The sequence below is a fragment of the Nuphar pumila genome, chromosome 7 (genome assembly GCF_984573655.1).
Source record: "Nuphar pumila chromosome 7, dmNupPumi1.hap1.1, whole genome shotgun sequence".
Taxonomy (NCBI): domain Eukaryota; kingdom Viridiplantae; phylum Streptophyta; class Magnoliopsida; order Nymphaeales; family Nymphaeaceae; genus Nuphar; species Nuphar pumila.
The window spans coordinates 44,537,148-44,549,750 of NC_143255.1; positions in this window are offsets into that span (position 1 = coordinate 44,537,148).

The window sequence follows — 12,603 nt, forward strand, 5'->3', positions numbered from 1 at the left end:
GCCGGAGAGCGAGAGGTGAAAGAGGGAGAGCGGGAGGTGACTGGGGCCGTCGCCGGATAGCGGGCGTCCAAAGAGGGAGGGGGCTGTCATCGGAGACCAAAAAGGGGGAGATCACCGGTAGCTGAAGAGAGGGAGGGGGTGGTAGCCTGTAGCTGGAGAGAGGGAGGGGGAGGTAGCCGGAGAGAGGGACGGGGAGGTAGCCAGAGAGTGTGAGGGGGCGGTCGCCGATAGCCAGAGAGAGGGACAGAGCGATAGCCAAAGAGCGTGAGGGGGGTAGTAGCTGGAGAGAGTGAGGGGGCGGTCGCCGGTAACCGGAGAGAGGGAGGGATGGTAGCCGAAGAGAGGACGAAAAGTGACGCGAGTGAGAGAGAGAGAGAGGCGCGGGTGAGTAAAAAAAAATCGATTTCGTGCCCTAGGGCATTTTACATCGACAGTTAGCAATGAACTAGCGACAAATTTTTTCTGTCTCTAGTCCAGCGCTAATTAGTGAGATTTTACAGCAGCATTTAGTGACAGAATATTTTCATCGCAAACTCCATCACAAACTAGCGATGAAGGTATTCTGTTGCTGAGTGCGACAAGTTTTGCAACATAAAATTTTAGTCGTTAATCCGTTGCTAAGTAGCGACGGAGTTGGCGACGAAAAATTTTTCGTCGCTAATTTCGTAAATATTTGCAAACTTAGCGACATATGTTTTTCTCTCGCTAATCCGTCGCAAATTTTTGATGAAAAAAATTTGTCTTAAAAGTTTGCCGCTATTTGGCATTTTTCTCATAGTGTCCATATTGCCTCTTGTGCTCTCACTGGAATCTCTCTTTATACTAAAACTTCCTTCGAGAGGACTCTGCCACATCACCACCATTATGCTTGGCTTTAACTTTAGCCTTGAGCTTTTCTTTCTCTTGGGGCTTCTATTTCGTCCTCAACTCCCAAAATTCATACCTTGAGGCATAGTCCACGAGCCAACTATATTTCTTTATCTGTTGTGGCCCTACTAACCTTAGAATTTTGGGTCTCAAGCCCCTCTCAAATCATTTATACTTCTCTTTCTCATTTGTCACTAAGGACTCGGTAAAACGAGAAAGAGAGTTAAATTGAGCAGTGTACTATGCTACAGTCATATCACCCTGCTTCAGCTTCTTGAATTCATCTTCTTTCTCCACCCTCTAACACTTTTCAAAGAATTGCATATAAAACTTTTTCACAAAGGTAGACCAAGGCAAATAGGTGTCCTGCTCCAGGGTGTCACGAATAGTCCATCACCAGTGTTCTGCATCGCTGGTCAAATTTAACACTGCTATCCATACCCTTTGATCCTCTGGACACTGAATGACATTTAAGGCCTTTTCACTTGCATGAGTCAATTCTCTACTTCGATGCCAACCGGAGTGTTGTCAAAAAGTGGAGGTTGCATGCTCTTGAACCTTTCATCCCAAGAGGTAATGCCAGAAATATTCGTCTATGGTTGACCTTGTTTAGCTCGGGTCGCCTGCAAGAGCTCGTACAGGAAGCGGTTCATGGTATATTTAAGAGGTATCCTAGTTCTTTTTTCTACTGAGCTTCCCAGTGGGATCTCCATACTCTCTTCTCCACCAACATGTGGAGCATGCTTCTTAGGGGTACAAAAAGATGAAGGCGCTCTTTGAATTGGTGCATCTTCTAAGGTGAAGGATGATAAAGGCACCCTTTGAGATGGTCTGCCAAGGTGCTCCGCATCTTCAGCCACTGCGTCGAGCAGCCCCATCTCTCGTCTGATAGCTACAGTGTCCTTAGATAGATAGGATGTTCTTATACAAGTAGCCATGTATGTTGCATTGGAATAATCACGTAATAAGTTTATCATTATTTGAATCATTTATACATATACAAAATTCTATCACATGCTAACAATTATGATACTCATTTGTTAAAAAATATCTTATTTTATTTAATTAATCATCCAAGTACACATAAATGAAATATTACTAAGCAAGCAAGAAGAAAACAAAGAAAAACAGAAATAACCGAACTAGACTAACTAATACTAAGCATTCCTAAATGTGACGTCAATCACTCTTTAATGCATCTGAAGCTTAGTTCTCTCTCTGAACTTCTTCGCGTCTACTAAGTGTGTGTTATAGGAAGAGCATTCAAGTCGTATTGGGGCAAAGCAGGAGTGTACGTAGGTGAGACATGATCAACTGTGGGAACCTCATACTCGCTTTCGTTCCATAAACTTCCTGATGTTGCTCATCCCTGTGCTAGTCCGGAGTCGCTTTTGTTTGCTTCTACAGCTTGCCATGTTGCTTTTACGACCTGAATTATTGCTCTCCTGGTTACTTTATAAAGGAACTCCCCAGTCAAATTTGAAACTCATCGATTGACTGCACTTATAGCAGCCGCATAGCTGACTCGGTACATATGTCATCTCCATGCACTAGCCATAAGGGACCCTCCCTGAGAAGCAAAGTTTGTGCTAGGGGATGACCTCCTTGTGACTCCTCCTCGATCAGTCATATAATCCCTCGTCATTCCCTCATACACTGATTGAGCTCTCAGATGGTGGGACAGATGAGTCCCTCGCCCGTAGGACTGTGGCTATCGCCTGTAAGTAGTTTTAAGGTAGTCTTATTAGTACGTATCTCTTTCCCCGGCTCCTGTGATTGCTTCATTGCATAATCATTTGTTTCTCTGTTTCATTTGATTTCTGTGTTGCATTTGTTCATCTCATTCACTGCATCGTGATCTTTTAATTTTATGGCACAACATCGGATTAGCATCATCATTTCCTGTGTTCTTCGATTCATCTTCAGCATCCCACTGCATCATAGCATTCATCATGCTTTTGATCCATCATTGTCAGACATCGGTTCATAGATGCTCTACAAAGGACCATCCTACAACATTCACAGTTTTCTTTATTTCATCAATTGCATGTACTGACCACCCGATCATTCCCATTTCAATTGAACTGTATTACTTGAACCGACTGCATCTTGTTTTATCTTCCTATTTCATCACCCTCTCTCGTGTATTGCATTTTGCAGATCCTATATGTAGGTACATTCATCTGCATCTATGGCGTCATCTGATCCACTTGATCTTGCATTCATCATCTATGTATTTCAATTCCCTGTTTTATATCTATACCTGCATCGATCTGCTAATGTCTGAACCTGGGCTCCTGCAATATGAATTTGATCTACAGCAGGTTATGTTGTGTGAGTTCAACTTGCTGAAATCGATTGCTGCAATCGATTTATGAAATCGACCTACTTATGTGAGTTCAATTTGTGAAGGTCCGATGTATGAAACCGATTGGCTATGTGAAATCGATTTGAGAAATCTGCTGTGTGAGTATAATATGAAGTAGCATGTCATAATCATATGCATTTAGTAGTGTGTACTAACATTTAGTGAAGGTGTATGTGTGTTTAGCATTACATGTTTATTTATGTTTACTCGTTATTTGGCATTTAGTTGTTTAAGGTGTGTTTAGTATTTACTGCGAAGGTGTATTTGTTGTTTAGCAATTGTTGTATAAGTTAGTATTTTTACCTGTGTATGTTCAGTCTTGTTACTTTACATTTGTTTGCATTAGCATTTAGCATTCACTTAGTAAACTTGCATTCATAATGGTATTGCATCCCTGCGATTGTTTCAATATCATCTTCATTATTCCCTTTGTTCTTTTGTTTACTCATATCTAAGCATTTCATTTGCATAAGCATGCCCTTTCAAATATGAGAGGTGTCTTCATTGGCGTGAGTTTAGCCTGTATGCATCGACATCCCCTCATCAATATCATCTGCATACCCGCATTTGTTTCAATATCACTGCATTGCATTCACTTTCCTCTGTACTTTGAAAACCCCTACAATCCCTGTTCATTCCCTTTGTTTCAATATGTTATTTTCCTTTTTGATTCATAAGATTTCCTCACTTCCATTTAGCATCACATTTTCTGCTCAATTTTATGCATCTATGTGTTTTTGTTTTAAATTGATTGCATTCTCCCATCATGTGTTTCATCTCACTGCACATATCATAATTTGCAAGTTAGGCATAGCATCTTAGCTTAGCATCCAGTTGCATCCTCATATGCATTTAGTTTGCGCTTCAGCATCTTAGAATGTTGCATTGTAATCGTCATCAACATTGCATCCACCATCGAATAGCATTACCTGCATATAAGCATCTACGTATATATCATCCAACATATGATCTAACATCTTCATCTATACATCTTCATTGAGTCAGCATTTGTATCGTTTGGTTCATTGTATTTCACTGTTACCTGTGTATATACTTCACTATATTAATTTCAATTTGCATATCTGCATTTCATTGCATCAAGTAATGTTTTGTAATGGTCTAGTGCACAACAATTAGGTGTTATCATCTTATGCACAACACCAAAGTCCAGTCCAACATTGGATTTGATTAGTCTCATAGCAAATGCTTCGGTTCGATCAGTTGTGACATCTGCATTCGGTCTTACCATAATAACTTGAGTCTATTTTTGCTATGAGAGCAGAATGACTTTATTGTGAAAGTGATTCACCCTGTCGTGAAATCAGATTTGCATTTTGATGTTTCTTTTTGTATCCTTGCATAGGTTGTCGCATGTTGATCAGTTCGTGGTATAACATTATTGTGCTATATGCAATCGATTTGATGAAATCGAATTGATGTGTGCTATGTGAAGTCGATTTGCAGTGCAATGTGTAATCATTTTGAGAAATCGATTTGCAGAAATCAATTGACAAATCGATCTGTTGTTCTTGTTTTGTTGATTAACTGTTTTGTTGATTTATTAATTGACTTTTGCTGAAATCAATGTGCTAGCTGAAATCGGTTTGTAGAAATTGATTTGTTGTGTGCAATCGACCTACTGCAAATTGATTTGTTGTTGCTGAAAGTGATTCACGGATCTACTGTGCTATGGTAAATTGATTTGAAAACTCAAACGACTGTGAGCTGCTCACCCTGTAGCATACATGATTCATCAACATTTTCATTTTCTGTATTTGCATATTAGCATATGCATATGCATATGCATTTCCTCTTAGCACATACAATGTACTTAGGCACATGCATATGCATTTCCTCTTAGCATATACATTGCATTCAGGCATATGCACATGCATTTTCTCTTAGCATATGTATTACATCTTAGCATATGCATTAGGCATTTCATCTATGTATATGCATATGCATCTTATCTATGCATATATATTACATCTTAGTATACGCATACACATCTCATTTATGCATATGCATTGCATCTTAGCATATGCATTTCATTTAGCATAGGCATATGCATTTTCATTTTAGCATAGGTATATGCATTTTCATTTAACATAAGCATATGCATTTCTATTATAGCATAAGCATAAGCATTTCAGTTTAGCATAATCATATATATTGCATTTTTAGCATAGTATTTTTAATTTTTTTCTGTATTTTGCATTTCTGCTGCCTTGTGTTATTTTGTGTTTTGTAGGGAAGCATGGAAGACCCTAATTTCTTGTCCTAAATTGGGAAATTTCAATATTCCATTTCAATTTGGAGTTGTAACAAATTCATATTAATGAGAATTTCAATTTTTCCTGTTTAGATTAGAATGGATGAGCATGTAGTTATATTTTAATTTTCATAATTGACTGTGGCATATCATTTTTATCTTTTTTTTCAAAAGGAGCACTATGGTGAAACACGAATGGCACGTGCACCATTCTAATAAGAGGTAAATAATTCACATTTATGGCTATAGTCAAAATGTGAATAATACTTAGGGTTTTTATCTTTTATAGAATAAAATTTCACCTTCACTTTAGGTCCTTTTTGAAAATATCATATTTTCTAAAAAATGCTTTTCTTTTTTACCTCTATCAGAATTTAAAATATAAATTAATTTGAGATATATTTGTAGCCATAATCATGAATATATTAAAAGTTAATCTTGTTTTAAATCCTGTAAAGGCACAAAATCTATTTCATTCTTTATTAGAATTCAGATAAAGATTAGATTAGAATATGTTTGTGACTATAGTCATGAATGTATTAAAATTTAATCTTATTTTAATTCTATTTAAAGAAAAAAATTTAGTTTTTAATTCCAAATTCAAATAAAACCTTTTTTTATAGAATCACATCATTATTTTTCATCTTTTTCAAGTTATTTCAAGTTATTTTCAAAATTCTAAGTGATTTTCAAAATAAATTTTCAAAAAAATAAATTTTCATTCCTAAATTCAAAGTCATTTTCAATTTCCATCTATAAATTCAGGTTTATCTTCATTTTTCCATTTCATTTTCAATTTCATTCAGTTTTAAAACTTGTTTCAAATTCCAATTTTGATTCTTATTTCTAAAACTTCCCATTTTTGAATTTCTTACTTTTAACTTGGAATTCCATTTCAATTTTAGATATTAAGTTCAAAATTCTTTATTCCTTTTCAAAATTCCCAACTTTGAATTCTATTTTCACTTCAAGTTCTATTTTAAAAAATTTGAAGTTTATTTCAATTTAACATTTAAATCTAAACCAAATTCTGAGATTCATTTCAAATTCCCAATTCAATTTCGATTTTAAACATTAAATCAAATTTCAGAATTACTATAAAGTCTCAATTTCAAATCTTGATTCAATTTCAAGTTCCATTTCAGAAACAAACTTCATTTATCAATTTCAAAATTCCAAACTCAGTCTTTTGATTTCCAATATCACTCTTAGTTCTATTTTTCTTTTAAAATCAAAATTTCATTTTTAATGCAGATTTCGAATTTCCAAACCCTTAAAATCTTAAAAGTCTATTCTAGTTGCAATTTCAATTCTTTTCCCTTAAATTCCTAATTTCATTTTTTGATCTTAAAATCCATTTCGATTACAAGTTCAAAGTCCAAAATTTGGATTCAAAATTTCAATTTTCCAAATCAAGTTCAATTTATGGATCACTGAGATATTTTCAAAATTGCTTTAAAATCACTTAGAGAGCCCAAATTTTTGAAGTATTTCCAAGAGCATACATCACAGTACAAGCATGATTCTCTGTGCATTTAGGATTTTAGAATAATCCCTTAGACCAATTTAGGCAAGTCAAAGGCATGAATTCGATCATTGGTTCAATTACCCCTGGTAAAGGCACTAGGAACGGTTGAACCTCGTACCGACAAGCGAATCTCGTCTCATTTTTTTCCAAAAATTCAAGACGGAGGTGAGTAATTTTAAACCATCTTTTTCAAAAGGTCAAGTAAGACCTTGAAAGAGTTTTCTTCTCTTTTTCCCCTCAAAAAAAGAAAAAAAAAGATAAATTTTTGTAACGATCACAAACATGCTCAACAAGTGGTGTGCATTTTATGAAAATGATTTTTAAAACAATATTTTTAATTAAAACAAGTGTGAAAGCCAGACACCAAAAATAAAACTGGCTCGCATGAGTGGTGGAGTCTGGGTCGATATCGGAGAACAGGCGATACTTGTAATCAAACATGCAACTAAACTATGCTTTATTGCCCAAAATGGAAAAGTATGAGAAAATAAAACTACTTAGCTATTACATTAAATGTTTACCCTACGCAGAGGGTTAAAATTGTTTTATTACAATCCAAGAATTAAATGAAATTCAAATCCTAATCTAAAGAAAAGTAAAAACAGTCTTCTATGCTTGCGCCTTACGTTGCATGTCGGATACACACAACAATGTATCCCTCGCTTGCTCCCGCTTCATGCCTTCCTGCACAATCACAAGCACACGAGCAACAAAAGAGAACAAATAACACTATGCTAAAAGATATAAATGCGGAAATAAAATAAATGCTAGAATATACTAGAACTAAGCAAAGGACGTAAATGTACTAAATGAATGCTAAATAAAAATACGGAATTTAAAATGAACAAAATGAAATGCCGTAAAAACCTAACTAAACTTTCCTAAAATGTGATGCTGTGAAATTATATTTAAAACGTCGTGAAACACAAAATGAAATAGCATGTCGTGAGGTGTAAAATGAAACAGCCGTGAAATTCTGGTTCAGTCGTGAAGTGAAAATCACGTTTAAAAACTGTCATGAAATTCATTTAAGGTGTCGTGAATGGCTCAGGTGGAGGGCACAAAGATTCATAACAGATTTCACTGTAAATCACATCTGATTCACAGTGAAATAACAAAAGAGATCACAGTGGATGCTTCACCGTGAAATCAAAGGATTTCATGGTGAAGAGTGACAAGCATTCACTGCCAACTGAGTCCGGCAAATCAAGATGTCGGTGAACAGAGGGGTTCCTGCCGGTCTGAAGCAAACCTGGCCGATGAAAAGGATTCCAGCAGACGCTTGAATGATTTCATGGCATCTGCAGAGCAGATTTCGGCAGACAGAAGAGGATTCCGGCGGATCTGCTCTTCACGGCAGAGCATAGGGCAATTTCAGCAGATTTGCCCAAATTCCACGTTCTCCATTTTGATTCACCACAGAAGCAGAGCGGCTTCCACAACAGATCAGAGAAGAGATCAAGTTTCACTGTGAATTCGTGGATTTCATGGTGAATCTGAGCAAAACTTTAGAGCCACTCCAAGCAAAGGGATTCACAGTAGAGCTGATCAACTACTTGCACAACTGATGATGGATGATGCAAGTGATGGATGGTGCGATGAATGAAATGATCAAATGGATGCACAGTTCACAATGCAATGCACAAACATAAGAAAAACAATGAACAAAGGGAAAATCAATGAACAGAAACACAACAAAATGTTAAAAATACTTGCAACAACAGAAGCTTTATCTACTTTTTTCTTTCGATTTTAAATCAAAATAAACTAATCTAAAACAAGAATCGAAAGAGAAGAGGAGGTAAGAAGAGGCAAAAGAGGAAGAAGGAAGAAGAAGAAGAGAGTTCTTACCGTGGATTTGGTTGAGAGAAGAGGTGGCCGCTCCTTTGTCGTCGCTGATCCATTGAGAGAAGCCACCGATGAAAAAGAGGCTGAGAGAAGGAGGAGGAGGAAAGAGAGGGCAAGAAGAACCGGTGGAGAGGGGTTGGGAAGGAGACGAAAGGAGGCTTGGCAATGGAGGACCCCCTATTCTTCCTCTACGTGAGGTTTTTAAAGAGAGAAGGGTTTGCTACTTTTTTTTCAAAGTACTTCTACTAATTTTAAGAAATTCTAAAAAGAGATCTTAGCTAAAACATTTTCCCTAAAGTGCAAAATCCTACACTATTTAACCTAAACTACTTTTATTAAACTTTCTAAAAATGTGCCTCTTTATTTTTTGAACTTAATCTAATTAAAATCTAAACTATTGAAAAGAAATATGAGTGACAGAAATTTACTAACTTCTAAAACAAACACTAAATCATAAAATAAAACTTGTAATTCATGCTTTTTCTGATATTTTCCTTTTTCGCACGATTTCTTGAAACTAACAATAAACTTGAGAATTTAATGCAATTTCTTATTGGATCATGCATGAATTAAATGATTTAAATAATTTAAATGTTAAAATAAATGCATGATCAATAAGCTCGGGGTCAAACAAGCATCAGCCTTGCATACACCTCAGGGTAGACCAGTAATAACAACTGTCCTAAATTCGAGCTTTCTACCTACCTAACATGCAGTGTATTCAAACCACAATAACCCATGAAGCGAGTAAAATAAAATAAAGAAAGAAAGCAGTAGATACACACCACACACTTGCACCCAAACAAATATTTTGCGAAAAGCAAACTATGAGCATGGTACCAATCGTGTGCAATCACCTCCTAAGAGTAGCCTAATAGGTGGGTCGTGCAGGAATAGTAAATTGGTCTCTAGGGCTCACAAGCACGTGGTTGTATAATCCTAAGTACTGAAATAAACTAACAATCCTAAGTAATAAGCAGAAAAATAAACTAGCAGTCCTAAATAAGCAACAAAAATGAAACTAGCAATCCTAAGTAAAATGAGAACATACAATGGGCAATAAAATAAATACTTGTATTTCTATCATCGTTCCCCGACAACGGTGCCAAAAATTTGGTGTAAGTTTTATGAAATAGGTTTTTAAAAGATATTTTTGATATGTACGGATTTTCAAAATTAATCAATAAAACTGGGAAATAAAAATTAACCTAAGTTATTCAATAATCAAATAAAATAATAGAAGAAAAAAATGACTATCTATTCATTTACCTAAATATGTATGATAAATAAACAACCAAAAAATAAATCTAAAGTAATTAACATGACTTGAATCTGATCTAAACTCACTAAATTGATTAAGCACTACTCTAAGCTACAACAAAATGTGATTAACAAAGTATTCTACACTATACTAAAACCATAATGGAGAAAGAACAAAAACCAGCTAAATTTATTTCTAATTAAGAAAAATGATAATCAAATGAATAACAATATTTTCTAAACTAAATACAGGAAATAACGTGCTGGAGTTAAAATGACATAACTAATTAATAAAGAAAAGAGAATAATCGGCTGAATAAAAAAACTAAATACTCTAATCTATTTTAACTATCGATTAATCTACTATTCACCAACTAACGACAATTACAATTAATAAAACTAATTTAATCATGATGAAAACAAACAAGAACGTGATTCACTCAATAATTAAAAAAAAAACTAACTTGTTAATGAATATAACTAGAAATGTTAGATCTAAGGATCAAAAATTAAGAAGAATAAAAATTACTATAAAAAAACTCTAATCAGCTAACATATATTAAATCTAATCTAAATTTTAATTAACTAATTTATGTTTAATGAACACAACTAACTAATTCTGATAAAAGACAATACTTGACGTGAATTAAATTTAAGAACTAACTATATAAAATAATACACTTCTCTAACTCAGCACACAAATCGAGAAAAATGACTAAACTAAACTATTTTAGTTTTTTTTTAATAATAAATCTAAAACTAATCTAATTTGCATGCAATAAATATGCAATAATCAAGTAAACTATATGCAATGATATGATGAATGCTATGTAGGAACTAAAACTATGAAACTATAGAGCGACGGGAGAGAATAAACATACCTCACAATCTGTTTCTAATGAAGGGATTGAGAAGAAAAAAGTGGTCTTACCTTTGAGCTGCACTTGCCTTCGTCGAGTGTGGGTAAGAAGAATTGACGCCAGAGAAATGTTAGAAGCAAGACGAAAATGAGAGAGAAAGGATGAGATCGACAAAGAGCTGATTGAGAACGAAGAGAAGAGAAGAGAAGAGAAGAGAAGAGAAGAGAAGAGAAGAGAAGAGGCCTGTGATTTCTCAAGAGGCAAAAACGTGTTCCATGGTTGAAAATAAGGTTTTTATATTAGTTAGTTAGGTCAAAACACGATTTTCTAAAAAACTCCATTAAATTTTCAAGTATTTCAAATAAGCTTCTCTAGAAAAACATGTTTCTCAAAAATACACTCCTAAATAAAGAAAAATACTAGTTAAACACTTTTAAACTAACAAGACTAATAATTAAGAGTTATAAACTAAATAAAATACTGAAAAACGTAGGGAAAAGCTTGAAATGTGTGATTTTACCTTTATTTTTTTATTTCAAAGCAGTTTCTCAAAATTATTGATAAGAAAAAGGTTTTAATGCAATTTTTCATTGGATCATGCATAAAATAGTATGAATAAAATGCAAAAATTATGCATGAGCCCTTCTTCTCCAAGAAGGGTGTGTGGGAGGAAGAAGGAACATGAAGAGAGAGGTAGAAAATAGGGATTAGAGAGAAAACTAAAAAAATTAAAGAGAAGATAGCGGGCATAAGATGGTAAGAAAGTAGGTACCCTCTTTATAATTCTCATTGTGAATTTTCTAATTTCATAAAGAAACTCCCTAATTCATATCAAATTTGAGTTTCATTTGAGTTTTATTTAATTTCATGAATACTAGCTAATTATGATTCCTTCATAACATAAGAAATTATTGGCATATTAGCTAACTAAATTTCTTAATAAAATTAAGAAACTAATAGCTAGTTTGACTTAAATCAATAAGAATTTAATTAACTATATTGAATCCTCCTCACATAGACTCTAAAATCTAAAAGGGGCCCACATAGGGTGAAGGGAGTCACACACTATGGTTTCAATCTTACCAAATTAATTCAAACTAATTCTAAATTAAACTCTCAAATTAAATTTAAATTAAAATTTAATTAAAATTTAATTCAAATTGAAATCCAATCCAAATTATTTTTTAAATCAAATTCAAATTCAAATTAGAATTAAATCTCAAATTGAAATTCAATTCCAAATTGAAATTAAATCTCAAAATAAAATTCAAATCAAATTGAAATTCAAACTCAAATTGAAATTCAAATTAAGTTCTAATTCAAACTAAAACTTGAGACATAAAATTCATCTTTATTTATTATAAAAAATTCACATGTATTATACCTTCCAAGAGGGATTTTTCATTCAGAGGTTCCAAAAAAATATTATTTTACTACCCTAAAATTTGATTACATATTCCAATGTGATGATTTTTGATGATCGAAAAAATAAATAAACATACATTGACCTTCACCGCTATTCTTTGTTTTTAATTTTTTGATAATGGATTATGTGATCAACGATCGATGATTGGCGGCAACAAGTAATGATCGACAAGGT